Here is a 17,869-nt window from a genome sequence, read left to right as displayed (position 1 = left end):
TATGTAGGTCGTGTATGTATTGCAGAAGAATGTTATATTTTGTCTTGTATTCCTAGTCGGCACATGGAGTTCAATAGTGGCAAGGATGGCAGGACTATCAATTAAGTTGTTAATGACTCTGTGTAACACAACAAGGTCTGAAATAATTCTCCTGTCAGACAGTGTTATTAGATTCAATTGATTCATCAAACTGACATAATTAATGTAATCAATAGGAATTCTGAGCTTAAAATTTACGTACTTATAAAGCGCTGAAAGTGTGAACATCCATTTATATACCTCTATTTATTATTTCTTCACATGACTTCATGTACCTACACATAGTTGTCCATAAAGTCAAGTAATTTTCTACAATGTCAGGTGGTACATCCGCTATTTTCCTTCATAAATTAGTCACTGCAGTAGAAAAAAAACTTTGAAAATTATCTATGACGAGGAAATGAGTGATGGAAGCAGTAAGGTACACTGTTTTTTAAATGTTACTTAACTCAGATGTCGGGATATTTTTTCTCCATTGTTAATAAGTCCTGTTTTAGTATCTTCTATTGACGAATAGCGGTTGTGATAACTGACACGGTCTCCAGCAGCGTGATCGATTCATTCTGTTTCTGATTGTCGAAGTTATCACATACCCCAAGGTGCTTCCATGTTTGCTCACCACCTTCTAGTTTAACTATCAATATTTTATTTTATTTAATTATTTCTATTCTTGAACACACATTTTACAAATGATTACAGTGGTTAATATTGTAGTACAAAGAAAAAGTACAGAAAAAAGGTATAAAAAATAAAGAACATAGGTTGATATAGGTAAAACTGTGTGTGGGTGATATTGTATGTTACGTGAACACCTCACTAGGAAAACCTGTGCTGAGGTGTTAACGGATTTGTTATTAAGTGTGACAGGTATTTTTTGTGTTGTAGTAGAAAGTTAATTTTTTTTTCACAGACATATATTGAAACATGAAAACACACATTTATATGTGAGTGTATGTATTTTTGGATAATTCTTGAAGAACGTTTATAGTATTTAATTTTACTTATTATATTTTGGTTATGTTTGGTTTGGAATTATAATCTTTTGAATAAAGTGAATTCAATTATGTTTGTTAATTTATTGTAAATACACCTGTAAGTAACTTTGATGGCGTTCTTATGTGATATATAATCCGCTGTAACTCCCCTACTAATTTTATTTTGTATTATCTGTCTATCATTTGTATTTTTATAATATATCACTTTCAAACCATATTCAATAATTTTCTTCTTTTTTTGAACGCTCATAACGAAGGCTTAAGAATCTGTTACCCAAGGAGGCAGAACTTCCGAACGGACTTTTATCATCGGCGTACAGTATTAAAATCGCTAAATATATTTTGTGTTGCATGCGTAGTGGAAAGTCCTCCATATCTACAGACTCCCTCTGGGGTGGCGGGTAGCGGTTAGTCCTGTAGTCATGACTATATTTGCCGTAGCATTTCATTATACTGAAGCCTTCAATAGATGGCTCGGGGGGAAAGACTTCAGATTCCCCGTGCATGATGGAGCATACAAACAGCGGCTTCCAGGGAGCCAAGGAGGCAAATCAATCTAAAATTGATTGGTAATAAATTCGTGATTAATTTGGAGGTATTACGCCGTGTGCGTTTCTTATTTAGCTTTACAATATCCATCATTGGTGCAGATGTGTTGATCGCTGTGAAGTGTGCGGTAAAATGGGAATTACGGGGCTAATTAAAGGATAGTAGTAACGAACAGATTATTCTATTAATATTATCTCTTAAAACAGCTACAAAAACAAGAAAAAATGAAAGATTTTCAGTTAACGCAAAAACGGTATTTTATTTCGCCGGAGCTCACAATTCAAGATTTTATTTTCACTTTATTGTAACTATTTTTAACTATGTCTAGATACTATTATAATGTATATTAAACGCTACTAACCTAAATAAATTGCCTTGCCATCGCCATTGTATTACTTTTACTTTTCATTTATTTTCCTGTTAACTGTGTGTACAAGCATGGAAATAAATAAATACAGTCTTATTAAAATAAGCGTGTTTTAAAAGTAACGCCTTATTTATATTACGCCCTTGTACGCAACATTCGAGTAAATAACCCAAGAATTCATTCGATCTCTCTGTGAGCGTATTTTAATAAAACATCGATTTATGAAGAGGCACGTCATCAAAACTATCATTTTCTGTCATTTACGAAGAAGTACTTCATAAAAACTGTCATCTTCAGTCATTTAACGATGCACAATCAAACTCGCAAGCGCTTCGTCGCCAAAATCAACGTTGTCAAGCTAAAATTTGTTTTAACAGCACATTATATAATATTCCTAAACATAGATAAATGTAATTCAATAATATTTTCACGTAAATGTCACCCAATCATCCACACTTACCAGCTAAACCATGTCTTTCTCCAACGAGTAGAAAAAATCAGAGACCTTGGAGTATTACTTGACACTAAATTACTTTTTAAAGATCATATTGAAAACATTTTAGAAAAAGCCTACAAACAAATAGGCTTCATTCTAAGAATCACGAAACCATTCAATAAACCTTTTACACTTGAACTATTTTATATGGCATACGTAAGATCTCATCTCGAATTTGCATCTGTCATTTGGAATCCACAATACCAAACTTATATTAACCGAATTGAAAATATTCAAACAAAATTCCTGAAACACATGTCGTATCGTTTTAAAAATCATCAATATGATTCTATTACTCTTTACAAACGAAGAAAAATTTTTGAAGTACTGTTTTTGTACAAAATTATGAACTGCCTTATTGACTCCCCAGCCCTTTTAGAAAGGATTGAATTTCATTGTCCTGAACGCAATACCAGATCAAATACCTTATTTTATATACAACATTTCAAATCGAAATACGCACAAAACTCCTTGCTCGGGCGTATCTGCAAATCTTATAACGCCTTAAGCGATATTGACATTTTCCACTGTACCCTTAAATCGTTTAAAATCAAATTAACCTTACTATGTACCTAAGTTAAAAATATTACTTCTGTATTGTTTAGTATTCTATTTTTAACCATTTTTCACACACACTATGTACTTTATTACTTTTAATTAATTTCTAGCTTTTATAAATTCTATAAATGGAACTTAACTGGCTTAAGTCATGTTCTATATTTTATGTTCAATTATTTTTTTTTGTAAATCTGTATGTTTCCTAAATAAACTAAAATAAAAAAATTCAAAACATTTATAAAGTATTTATTCAATGTGCAACTAAAACACCGTTTTAATGGTTTTTATATTGTTTGAAAGAAATAATAAAAATAAAACTTGATGAATACTATTAGCATCTTTTTCTTTTCACTAAAATGTTACCACATTTTGTCAATGTAATATTATGATGTACGAGGGTGGTTTAAGTGCCACTAACATAATTTATATACAATACCTACTACCACCATGGGTAGAATAACAATGTCCTCCAAGGATGGTGTTGCTTTTTAGATTAAGACGGCATAATAATACTTTAACTTAAGCATGCGAACACCTCAGCCAGGTTCTCCCAGCGAGGTGTTCACTAAACTGTGCTATTAACCCTTGCAGAAATTAAATATTAAAAAATTTTGTATAACTGGTACTCATTGCGTAAACTGTATATAGATTCTGGTTTGGGAAGACCCTTTTACCTCACTAACAGATCTCTCTTGATCAATTGCCTTGCACCACAGGGAGATAGGTTTAAACATTCGTCGCTCCTGGATACAATGATCCCTAGCTTCCAACCCACACCTCATACTTTTTTCTTCTCAGAATTTCCTCTCCTCCTTTTCCGTAAAATACCCTCCACAAAGCATCTCCAAAGATGACATAGGCCCTGAGGGAAATTATTTATCTCAGCGCCTCCTGTAAAAAAGGGATAAATATATATATACATATGAAGCACTTGTCCGCAGCATCCTGGAATACAGCTCCATTATTTGGGCCCCTTCTGAAGAAAACCATATCTTAGAAATAGAAAAAGTACAAAAAAGATTTATGCGTTACCTGTATATGAGGGAATATACATACTATCCATCCCTGTATCCATCCTTGTTCTTAACAGGAATGCTCGATTTCAATACATTAGAAGCCCGCAGAAAAATATGTTTAGGCAAACACTTTTTTAAGTTAATCTCTGGTACAATACACAATCCGCCTATGTTGAAAGAGGTTAATTTTTATGTCCCTAACAATTATACTCGAGTGAGATCCCGTGCACTCCTATATGCTCCGAAAGCGAGGACTTCTGCCTATCAGAACGCGCCAATAAACAGAGCGACTCAACTGCTTAACGATTCTGCATTAGCCATCGACATTTTCAATGTCACCTACAGACAATTCAGTAACTATCTTTTAACACATGTCACAAAATAGTAAAACTGCCTCTGTAAACTTTTTAATTTGTAATCTTTTCCATGATATATTGGTGTATAACCGTTTTATGGAGAACATGAAAAAATAAATAAATAAATATATTTTTAAACGTAGTAGCGACGCAAAAGTTCCGATTACTAGAGCTCCCGATATCGGTAGCGGATACACCGAAAGCGCTTAGTCTACTTGTATGCAGTAGTTTGTCGGAAACATTGATGTGTGCATTAGCCGGGTACTGTATAACGATAGGGGGTGGATAACACAACACTACGACGGGGTTCAGAACATTCACTTTAAGGGTGAATGTACTACAATAAACAACTTGCTGGACCGGTTGCTAACTATCTAATCAATCTAACCTGCAATTACAGATGATACGATCGTTATCTGCGCAGTATTGTTCTTGCTTATAAAAAATAGCGAATATTATTTTGCTATGGTAAGTAACAGTTAAGGTAAGGGAATTCTTTAAGTATCCAATTTCTTATGTTAATACATGATTTAATATTAATACTCGTTTTTCGTATTAAAAAGGTTGTATTTTATTGTTTTTTTTTTATTCCAATTCACCGGTATTTGTAAGTAAAAAACACTAACTACGTGTTAACTATTGTTTTCTCAGCTACTTATATTTACGAACTAGCTGTATTTTTATTCGTACAAGTTCTGTGAATGGTCTATTCAAGTTCTGCTGTTCTATCTTTACTGGCCAGTTGTTTCACAAAACTGATAGAACTTGAATAGAACCTTCACAGAACATGAAAATCATATTTTATATTTGATAAATTGTTCAAATTCTGTGAAACAATCCATCCTAATTGTTTTTAAAGTAAGAACCTATTACTTTAAGCATTTTTATTTAAATTTTCTTTGGATTACAACAGCTATAAATTTTGATCTAAATCGATAACACGGAATACAGATAGAGCTTGCGGCAGCAAGCAGCAAAAAGGTTTAAAAAAATATATAAAGAACGTCGAGATCTCGAGAGATTGTACGCAACATCATTAAGATGCACTGCCCGCAAGGCAATAAACTTTTATTAACGGGGCAATTACTCACCCGGCTGATGCGGGGGATGAAACACAACTGATAAGTCTACCGAGGCAACAAGGGTAGATTATGCAGCCTTTAGAACTTCATTTTTCTTTACGTGTACACGCTGCACTGCCTTGAAGCTTAATGGTTTTCTAGTAATAATGGTATAACGATATGTTAAACATTGTAAAGCGCAATCCGACGTGTTAGTAATCGGTTTACCAAGGAGTTAAAATTCTCATCGTTGGTTTTCAATTCAATTCAATTTATTATTTTGAAAACATTACAAATTATAATTTTATAAATACATTTGTAAACGAGAATTACTGTTTGATTTGATATCATTCAACGTGTAAATAGTTGACTGATATAGGATTATTCAAGAAAAAATAATACGAGAAGTTATATTGCACAAAAAGAATTGCAATGCGTAAACTAAAAGACTTTACATCCACCATGAACATAAAATTGTTTCTCACGGTTGTTTGTTTGTTTTCTTGGTCTGAATATTTTTGATTTAGCGGTTTGTAACAGCGAATAAGCAAACATGCGTAAAAGTGAATGTATTGGACGAAAGTCCGCACAAGACAATAGATTTGGGCGCCGGTTCCAAACCGTGTCTTCAACCGATGAGAATGCTCGTTTACTGCCGATGATGATGATAGTGGTACGAAATTATTTCAATCTGCCTCCCGCACCCGGTGCTCGGTGAATGTTGGGCACTGAGTGTGCTGTCGTCTCTGCTCGCTTCTGGCGTTGGCGGTTTTCCTAAGCAGGGCCGGCTGGTCTTGATGAGGTAACACCAGAAGGTTTGGAGCAAAAGACTAGGCGAGGTGAGGCAGTTGGTGGGCAGGAGTCACTTGTTGAAAATAAAACCCTTGTTTTGGTGGTAAAGTTGAACTGATTTAATATTTTTTGTGTCGCTGCTTATATTCAATAAGCTTAACTCGCAGCCGACATTTGGCTGTCGGCCGAAAAAGGGTGAGGATTCTATCCGCGCCACAAACGCGTACATAGGCCACCGTAAAATGTTGCATATTCATTTTGTCGGTGGTATAGCCGAAGGCAGACGCTTAAATTTAGGAGTTTACAAAGATTTTGCAAGCTCGCCTGAATTACAATTACATAGTTTTATTACATTGCAGTTATAACAATGTGTATCTTGAAAACTAGATTTTTAGTTTGTCAAGATACAACAAAAAATAAGAAATGTTTGTAAAATAAAAGTGTAAAAATGATCTTGAAGCGATAAAATTTGTAAAATGGTTAAGTTAGTATTTTTCGCAGGTCCCTTGTGATAAAGCGCTCAGAAAGAAAAAAGATTTACTATGCTACGAGGTTCCTGGATTTTTGTAGAGGCAAAAAAGTAAAAATAATTGTATAAAAATGGTTACACAAATTCGTTAAAAAAGGCATTTTAAATATCTCCTCAATGGTAGCACACCGCAAATAGTGTTTATTTAACTACCGCCGAGGAGATGTACAAGTAAAAAATAGGCATTTGTAACATTTAATAAATTGTTATTTGTTAGTAAATTTTGTACATAGAAAATCTGAACATCGTACCGCTCGGCCGGGGTACGTGCGCGATACGGTACCGATGCTTTTCGGAGTCAGAGTTTTCAGGCCATTTCGGCCGAAACGGGATACAAAATGAGCAGTAGCGGGGAGTGAGGATTTCGCCAGTGGCGTGGGGCTGGCAGATTTTATAAAAGTAAACATATTTTGACAAAAATAAATAATGTAGCCAACAACGTCCGTTACAGTGAAATAACATAAAGCGAACAGTAAAGGTGGGCGATACCGTCCGATATAAAACAAAAACTGCACAAGGTTTCAACCAGATTATATATATAAACAAATAAGTGAGTGCTGTGTAAATCGGACACTTGATGACATCTGGCGATGTTTCCGGAAGGAGATCATCAATTTCATATTCAGATATTGGCCAGGGTCCGAGACTCAACAATCACAAAAGCTCTGCACAAACAATCACACAAATATAAAAAGTGTGTGTCAATAATTTATACTACTAGCAAAAGAGCTTACCTTTAAAGACAGCTTAATTCTTCACTACTTCAAATACAAACTACATATTTCTTTCCAATCTTAGTCCTCAATAATTATCAGGTCTTCAACAAAATATCCTACTAATATACTCCACCCACGGACATAGATCCGTTAAATACTATTCCATTAGCCATATAACTGTATGCCACCTAATCTGAAACAACCTGCTGATAATTCACCAATAAAAAAAAAATCTGATCAAAAAATGATTTACTGATGAATTAAATGTTTACAATTTTAACAGAGCTTACTCACCCCAAACCAAATATAACACAATTAAATTAGAACGTATATTATGTTCTTAGTTCAACTGAAGGAATTATTGTTGTAAAATTATTTGGTGATGTTATCTACTTTCGTTTTATTTTATTCTCTTTCGTCTCAACTGCACCATTAAGTATACTTCATGTAGTATTCTTTTCACTAAATTGTTACTGCATTATATCTGTATAATATTATGATGTAACTTCTACTAACCTAATTTTCATATAATACTGCCGCCATGGGTGAAAACACAGTATCTTCATAGAGAATCTTAAGGACGATGTTGTGTTTTTACTTATGATGGCAAAATAACACCTTACCTAAAACATGCGAACACCTCTGCTAACAACAATTTCACCTAGTCACCTAGGTGTTCACGAAACACTTCAACCAACCCATATAGATATTGATTTTTTTTTGTATAACTGTACTTAAGTACGTAAACTGTGTGTAAGAGAATAGAATTTAATATTTTTGTATAAGTGTACTTAAGTACGTAAACTGTGTGTAAGAGAATAGAATTTAATATTTTTGTATAACTGTACTTAAGTATGTAAACTGTGTGTAAGAGAATAGAATTTAATAAGTAAAAAAAATTAAAACTAATGTTTATTTATTTATTTCGAATTTACGGCACAAGTGCCATTTACATACAAAGTTTTTTTTTACATATAGATAGTGCAGTATTAAATTTTGATGAGAAAAATTAAAAAATTAGATTAAGTTAAAACATAACAAATAAAATAACAGTAAAGAAAGAAGCAATGACAATAGCCTGTTATGTAGTAACCTCATTAAAATAAGTGGCGTTAAAATGTGTTATTAGTACAGCTTTATACTTTACAAGGGAAATATTAAAAGTATTTGAGATTTTAGCATAAAAGTTCCCAAGTGTGTGCAAATTTATAACTGAGTTATATCCTGAGACTGTGGTATAATTGTTACAATTATACATACTAGAGGACCTTAATCTAATGGTAGGTACATGAAATTGAATCAACATTAATATGTTAGGGCTATCCAACTGATAATTTATAATTTTGTATAAAAATATAAGACCAAAAATTATTCTTCTATCACTTAACTTAAGCAATTTCAATGAATGTAATAAGAAATCATAATCTATTGTTTCTAAAAGAATTCCAAGCCTGTTACAAATGTCGATATCCGAATTAATTCTATTGAACAGTACGATTGATCTTTCCACTGGTAAAACCATTACCAAGTTAGTCCTGAAGGCTGGGATTTGTTGTGCAATATTATTTTTTGTATTGGAATGTTTTTTTTTTATTCTTACATTTTACAAATTACATTGTTTGTAATTTTCTCAACTAGCATACAAGACAAGATTTAGATTATAATGTAATAACTGGGAAACAAATATTTTATAGAAACAAATAATAAAACATAAGGGAAAAAGAATATATTATGTAGAAAAAAAAATTATAAACCATAATAGAAATTAAAGTAAAACTGAATGATAAAAACATGTTTTAAAGAAAATAGAAATAAAAATCTAAATAATAGAAAGTAGACGGAGAAAAATGAGTATTACTGTTTTATTCAAAGCCTGTTAATGTAATAGCAGGCCATATTAGAATTTGTATGAACACGTGTTCCGACCTCGCCATAACACATTCGTGTTTTACGCCTGTAGTCCAATTTTTTACAAGAATACGAATAATTTGAAGATAATATTTCACAAAACACTCTTTTCAGGGTGAAATGCCTTAAACCAAAAAAGAAAGATAATATTTTATAATTTATTTAACAATTAATCAATTCTTTTAACCAATATATATTATAAAAGTAAGTGTACAATGTTCATGCCGCCAAATTTCAGAAACGAGTACCGGTACGACTAACGGAGTTATATGGTGTGGTAGCCCTCAATCCCTCATCCACGTTTTTACCTTGTTAGGAATTGGCGTGGGGCGCCAGTGTCAGGAACCGACTTCACTTATATCGTCAAATGAAACTCCTATGGGAATGATAAATGGATGTATTTACAGTCAACAGGTACATTGTATAACACAAATGGGGACACAGTATACATCCTAAATTATTTCCTGGCTGGTTGAATTGAACAATCTCTCTCGTATTTGCTCTGGCTGGCAGGCGTGTTTAACAGACATTAAAAGAAGGCACATAATGGGGCAAAGGTTAAGTAATACGCTTACATGAGCCGTTCCGGGAGATGCAGGACTTGTGAGACCATGGAGGTGTTACTCACAGTCATGTTGGAGTAGTTACCAAGGTGGTGCTCGTCTACACGCGCAAAACGTGCGCGTGCCATGCTTCAATAATGTCGCGGGCACTCCGCGTCCGAGACGGTTTTGTATCAAACCACCCACACATGTTCTTAAGACCAAAGCTAGATTCCGAGCTAGGCGACTACAGAAAGCCGTTGGTGTTTGGCGTTGCTTGCGCAGTGACATGTGCGCATGCCGCTTTGTCAAGAATCTACGTTTAATTTTAGTTTCGCGGGGTTTTTAAAATGCGTGTGAGAGATCTGCTTCGTGACAACCTGAAGGGCGTACTTTTGAAAATATAAAGGCTAGTATCACCCTCTATAAATTTCTAGAACAGTCCAGTATTCAAAAGCATTCCACAATATTCCAGAACATCCTGGAACATTCTGGAATACTGTGGAATGTTGGTATCTCTAAATAGTATAAAACACAGTCACTATCCGCATCTGTCTGTTTGTGCGTTTAGTTCTTCTAAACTATGGAACGGAGTTTACTAGGGTTTTCAATATCATTTGGAGAATTTCTTCCAGAAGGTTTATATATATGGATATAATATTAATTGAAAGTGGAGAAAAGTCGAGCAAGGCCGGGTACACGTCAGCTAGTATTAAAATACATGCAAATTTATACAAATAATTTTATACTAGTTGTTTTATAAGGCGTTGCTCAGTGACTTACAAATGGTTTGAAGTTAAGTTTCGAGGATGTGAGGCCTTTTTAAGATATACAATTCCGTAGTACATTATTTTGATGTATCTCATAAGGTTTAGCCAGCATAACCAATGTGAGCGCCCCAAAATATTTTTTTACGACTTATTACAAATCATCAATTTTAATCTACTTTCCATGAATATAATATGCATTTGCTGTATATGTAAGTCTTCCAGAAAAAAATTTCTAAATGATTGTGAAAACTCTATCAAAATTAGTTTGGAAGAACTAAGAGCACAAACAGACAGACGCGGAAAGCGATTTTATTGTATACTATTTGGAGATAAAACATTTAAACGCAGGTCAATCAGAGTACATGTTTACAGTCACATTGTCACATTTGAATTTAATGATATAAAAAAAATTAAGAACATGGTGTTAGGAACTCATGTATATTCTTTAAAAATCTCGTCTCCTTTCCAGTGGCGTAGCTAGGTAACCAAGGGCCCTGGGGCAAATTAAAAAATGGGGCCCCACTGCTATGTAAACTGATTAGGTATTATCAAATAATATGAAATGTGGTTCCTCCGAACCCTCCGCTCTTATGTGTGTCATGCAAACATCATCCACGTTCACATGTTCGGCGGCGGAGGTATCTCCAACTGCAATAATTGTCTAATCTTCTTCAGTAGGCTTCTCAACCAACACTGCAGTTACCACATTATTTGAGTGACTATCAATAGATTCAGTTCAGTTCGCCCGGCCGAAGCGGGCAGTTGATATACCTACCTTCGTGCGCCGGTTTGTTTACTTTTGAAACGAAACGGTGTTAATCTTAATTATAATCACATTTAATCGCATTTCTGGCGGTTATTTACTGTATTTCTATTCTTCAGCAATAAAATAGTACATAATAAGTGTTAAAATTAGTTTTTTTTAGTTAATTTTCGGGTCGGATTACCGAAAATTGTAGTGACGTTTAAATGTGTTTTGAGTTAATTTGAATTGTATAAACACGGCAGAAACTATTGTCAGTACTGTGTTAATCTTCAATTACATAATTAAATTCGGATTTTGTGAAATTCTGGTGAGTTTGCAGATTTTGTAAATAACATCTGTATTTGCATTCTACCCACAGCGGTAAGTTCCAGCATTTTGTCTGGATTTTTTATTTTTGTTAATTTTTAGGTTGATTTCTTTTTAATTTATTTTTATTATATGTAATATGTCCTCCGTGGACTCCTCCGACGAGGAGGAAGTTGCCCTCCATGAGCTTTCAAAGGAGGAAGTTATTAAAATAGCGCAGGCAAGAGGGAAGGAGATATCCTCACAAAGGAGACGACCTTCTCCCAGATCCTATGTGCTCATGGAGAGTATTCAAGCCCACAAGGAGCCTGGTAGTCCTAGACGGCCCACTTCACCGTTTACCAGTATCCATGGCAGCTTACTCCGTGAAGAGGGAGCAGCATCAATTTTGGCCGCCCCGAAGGATGTAGCGAACGCTCCTTCTGGAAATATTTCCACTGGTACTGGTGACGTGGCCAAAAACCCGTCGCCTAACCCAGCAAAAAAGAAGCGTGGCAGAATTGAGGAACAGTTAATTTCATGTGACAACTACGATATGTCAGTCGAGGAGGATTATCTCGCCCCATTTTGGAGCCCTCTTTCGACGATCTCTGCAAAGGTGAATGAGATGAAAAATAAAATGAAAAAGGAGGACCGCTCAGTTATAGAGGTAAGTATAGATCTAATTCGTAATGAGCTCGCGAACCTGGCAAATACCTGTGCCGCCGCCAACGCGAGAGCTGGCGCCTTTGCCGAGGTTATTAAATCACAGAAGGGATTATCGGAAAAAATAGATTTACTCATTAAACGTCGGTCCCATGTGCCACCAGTTATTGAAAAAGTGGTAGGTAAAAAAACATATGCGGGTGCAGCTTCCGGAGCGCCTCCCAGTGGTTCCATCTTATTCGAGGGACAGGAGCGTGAGCTGCCTTCTCTGAGGCCCACTATTCTATTCTACCCCACTGCCCCTGAAGGCAAAACATCTGAGGAGACCCAGAATGTACTTACATCGGTTCTGGATCCCAAAACCGACGGTTTTAAAGTGGTTAGGACACGTAAGATCAAGGGTGGAGGCGTTCTTCTGCAAACTGATAGCCCGGGGGGTGTCAAAAACATTCAGAAGGCGGCGGAAAAATTAACCCTCAAAGGTTTGAAAATGGTTAACCCACAGGGACGACTACCCAAGATAGTCATTTATGACGTCCCCAGAGGAGACGCAGCTGCTGACACTGCTCTTTTCAAGGAAATTTTTGATAATAACGTCGCAGAAAAATCAACTCTCTCCAGGGAAGACCATTTAAGGACAATGCGGAGGGTATCCCTCTTTGGGAAACGTGAAGCCGGGACTATGAATATGATTGTCACGTGTCATCCGGATTGCCGGAAGGTACTAATAGATAGCGGTCTTTGCTACCTTGGGTGGAATGCCTGTCGGGTTCGTGACTACCTGGGAGCTACCCGTTGCTTCAAATGCCACATGTACGGCCATGTAAGTAAATCTTGTACTCAGGAGTTCATTTCTTGCCGCCACTGCGCCGCAGCCGGTCATGATTTCGAGGAGTGCCCCAAGAAGGCACAGGCCGCTATCTGCGCAACTTGTACCAAGTTTCAGAAACCAGCCGATCATTGTATTGGTGACCGAGCCTGCCCCGCAAACAGAGCTGCGATCGAGGCTCAAGTTCGCATGACCGATTATGGCCGCCGCTAATCCCCTCTCCATAGGCCAGATCAACCTGCAGCGGTCTCGGATAGCCACCCTTGAGGCCCAGCGGGTCATGACCGACCTTGGGATCGACATTCTGCTCATTCAGGAACAATACGTTTGGCAAGGGAAAACACCTGGTATCATTAGTCCAGGGGCGGTACTTGAAGTAGGCAGCTCTCCCGGGGCGGGTGTTCTGGTCAATACTTCGTTGATTAGCCCCCTCCTTCTCGAGGGACTGTCGAACGAATACCAAACCTGTGTTTCCTTTAAATTTGGCGATACTGAGATCATCGTGATATCAGTATATTTTAAATATGGTAATTTAGTTGGACCGCATATTTTGAGCCTCACGCGTGCCTTGCATAAATTAAAAGGCCGAAACATAATTATTGGAGGTGACTTCAATGCGCGCTCGCCTCTCTGGTTTGACTTTAACGGAAATCGAACGGAAAGATCCTATGCCGTCGAAGATCTTATCTCAGCGCAAGGTCTGTTCATCCTCAATGAACCAGGTACGTTTTCAACATTTTCAGGAACCGGTGGCGAAAGCAACATTGATCTCACTCTTTGCTCTGGATCTGTTGCGTCAAAAATATCAAAGTGGACGGTTCATGAGTGTGCGATAGTTTCTGATCATAGATTGATAACTTTTTCAGTGGGAATTACAAAGACAGAAGCTCCACAATCATCTTGGAACTTCAGAACCACTAGGGCGAATTGGGATAGCTTTGGGGATGCGCTGCGTCAATCTTTAAGGGGTTTTCATGACGTAGCCGCTAGGGAACCGGACAACTTGGGGAATTTCTTCAACGCGGCGGTGGTATCAGCCGCTGAAACTTCTTTGGGCAGATCAAACCCAAAGAAGTTAATTAGGACGCCGTGGTGGACACAAGAGCTGACTTTGCTGAAAGGGGCCTACAAAAGAGCCTATAGGGGCCTGGTAGTGGTTAGGCGGAGTATATGCTCGCCTGAAGAAGCGGCTGCACTTCAGGCCCGTTTTAGGGCTTCCCGTGGCGCCTATCGTTCGGCCGTCCTCTCAGCAAAACGAGCTGCATGGCATAGTTGGGTAGATGAAGTGGGTAACGCCAACCCGTGGGAAATCCACAGCGCTCTTGAAAACTCGGGAAAAGGATCAGAACGATACTTATCGAGCGTTGTGCTCGGTAATAGCGAAGGGAACGCAGAGAGTGTTGACATAGTCTCCACTCTTGAGACACTTCTGGGCAAGTTAGTTCCTCTAGACTCAGTTAATGGGGAAAGTGTTCACCATCAACAGGTAAGAAACCTGTCACGGCTTCCACCTAGAGACCTCGCCTAGGGGGACGGCGTACCACCATTAAGTCGAGCAGAGGTTGAAATCATAATTAAGGGTTTGGGTCCGAAGAAGGCACCGGGATTTGACAGATTGAACGGCATAATAGCGAAGAATGTTTGGATCCACGCTAAAGAGGAGCTTTATCAAGTGTTGGAAACGTGCTTGCGTAGAGGAGTATTCCCTACAGAATGGAAGAAAGGCGTGCTCCGGATTATACCAAAGGGGAACAACAAGCCGAGAACAGATATCGGAGCCTACAGACCCATCACTTTACTTCCAATCTTAGGTAAAATACTGGAAAAAATCATCAAACATAGGCTCCGTCTCACCCTGTCTCCACCCTGCGACCGCCAATTTGGGTTCATCCCCGGTAAGTCCACTGAGCACGCCATTAAGTATGCGCTTGAATGGGTGAGGGTTTGTACCAAGAAGTATGTAATTGGAATATTTTTGGACATCTCGGGTGCCTTCGATCATGCGTGGTGGCCGATGATTTTAACTAAGTTGAAAAGTCGTAATTGCCCGCCTTTACTGTTCAATATCATTAGTGATTATTTACGTAACAGAAAGGTTATTTTGATGTATGGTGATTTTTTCATCATACGTGACGTTAACATGGGCTGTCCACAAGGGTCAGTCCTCGGGCCTGACCTGTGGAACATCCTTTTTGACGACTCCTCTAGGTTACCCTTGCCTGAAGGATGCATATCGGTGGACTACGCAGATGATAAGTTTCTTTTGGTCTCAGGGGACAGCAGAAAGGAAGTGGAGAGTAAAGCAGAAGAGGGTCTGCGTGAAATTCTTGAATGGGGTAAGAGAAACAGGCTGAACTTCGCTCCCCATAAGACCGTGGGACTCTTGATGAAGGGTATGCTCAGTCGTGCCAGAAACCCTACCATCAGAATGGGAGGCTCCACTATTCGTTTCGTTGAAAGCACCAGGTATTTAGGCGTCACTTTAGATAGATCTTCTTCGTTCCTAGCGCACGTCAAGAGCGTTTCTAGCAGGGCCCAGGCCCTATTCTTGAAATTGAGAAGGCTCTTAACGGCTGAGTGGGGATTGCGGACTCCGGCACTTCGCCTCATATATAGGGGTGTTTACGTGACGCATGTCTCGTATGCAGCTTCTGTGTGGGAGCACCGGCTGGATAATGCATTGATCCACTTGGCCCTCAAGCGGGGCCAACGGACTCCCCTGTTGGCTCTTTCGGGCGCATATAGGACTGTGGCTAATGATGCATTACCGGTTCTGGCTGGTACACTGCCGATTGACTTGGAAATAAGGGAAGTTTTGACAAAAAAGGCATTGACAAGAGGTAAGGCCGCTGTCCACCTGGGAGTCGAACTGACACCCGGTGGAGCGGTGTCCCTTCCTGGCTTATTGAAAGCCATGCGAGATAGAACGCTGAGTGTATGGCAAGAGCGATGGGATAGGTCGACGAAGGGTAGATTGACTTTCTCTTTCTTCCCTTCAGTTAAAAGCAGAATGGAAGGGGCGCACATAAAACTGGATCACTATATGACGCAATTGGTGTCCGGTCATGGGGAGCTCAGGGGGCGGCTACATAGTCTCGCCTTGTCTCCTCATCCGAACTGTTCATGTGGTGACACTAACCAGACAGCCGAGCACATTCTGTGGCACTGCGAGTCGATGAAGGATGCCCGAGAGGAAATGTTGGATGGCTTGAGAGGGATTACAAGACCGGCATGGAATGCCGATCTCGTGTTGAACAGAGAAAATTTTGAATGCTTCAAAAAGTTTGTAAAGTCCTGGGTAGAGAGATGGCCTGTGCTTAGAGTTGCTGATTTAGATTAAAATCATCTTTGTTTCAGGCGCCAAGCGTATTGTTCCTGTCACTCCACGGTTACTCATTTAATATTGTTTATGCGCGATTGCTTTATGTTTTATTTTTATTTTTATATACTCATTGGTTTTACTTTCTTTGTCTTATGGCATGATCGCAATGCATTTATTATTTTATTTGTTTGTTTTATTATTTCTTATTCATTTATTGTGTATACTGGCTTTTTACACCGTTTTTGCCAATTCTTTACACTGTTTTTTTTTATGCACATTCTTTCTTTTACTTTTGAATTTGGGCCTTATTTATTTATTAGGAACGCGTTGATAATGATAATACTGTTTCTTTTTGTGTTTTAGCTCTTTAATACTATGTTAATCTTTTTTTCCCTTCTTTTTTTTCTATTATGAACGGTCAATTTGTTGTTGATCACAAATAATTTTCTACGTTTGTTATTTGCCTTTTTATTTGTTACTAACAAATTGGTTTATGAATAGGTTGTCGAACTGAACTCTATCGTACTGTATTGTTCATTTCCCCACCACGGGGGCGGATAGACCCTGTTCCTGCATCCAGTAAGGTGACATTAATCCGGAGCGGCTGTCCCACGAACCACGGGTGCCTCCCCCGGCATCATGAGCGGGCCTGGGGAATGTTTGCGCGAGCCCGGTCCCCTTCCGTCCTGCCTCCGGTGACCTGAGGCTCACTTCATTCCCTAGGGTCTTTGGGAGTATCTCCCCCCCCCCTCCCCCCATTTACATTTCTTCGAGGGTACTCTCGGAAAACTGGCTAAGGGACGCGGGTGCTTGGGATCGTTGTGGCCAGGCCGCTTGCCACGCTCATTCTTGCCGGGACCGCCCCGTGATAGTGGGGTAAACTGCCCTCGATACGCGGCTTGTATATTTTTATGTTTCAATCATACTTCCACTTATAAAATTTGTGCTCCTTATTTATTATTTAATTTTAGATGCCAAACCACCAGGCGAACACATTTCATATGTGTTCTTATTTTGTGTTACTATTAATGTAAGTATGCATACATTATTTCGTACTAACAATCATGCATGCAGGGACATTGGAGGGTCTAGATTCGTTTTAAAATAAATGTAGCTTCTTTTTACAAAAAAAAAATTAGAGTCCTGACGTGTGCGGCTAAGGAGGTTAAACAATCAGTTTCCTCACACAGCCGTCGGGAAAGGGTGGGTCCCCTCCAATGACTATCAATAGAAATATTTTGACCAGATGTACTTGCAGAAGGCTGACTAAAAATCTTGTCAATTTTGGGCAATTTTCGTTTACTATC

This window comes from Hesperophylax consimilis, chromosome 2 (genome assembly GCF_061612785.1).
Source record: "Hesperophylax consimilis isolate HC1 chromosome 2, BYU_Hcon_1.0, whole genome shotgun sequence".
Lineage (NCBI taxonomy): Eukaryota > Metazoa > Arthropoda > Insecta > Trichoptera > Limnephilidae > Hesperophylax > Hesperophylax consimilis.
This window is presented reverse-complemented; position numbering follows the sequence as displayed.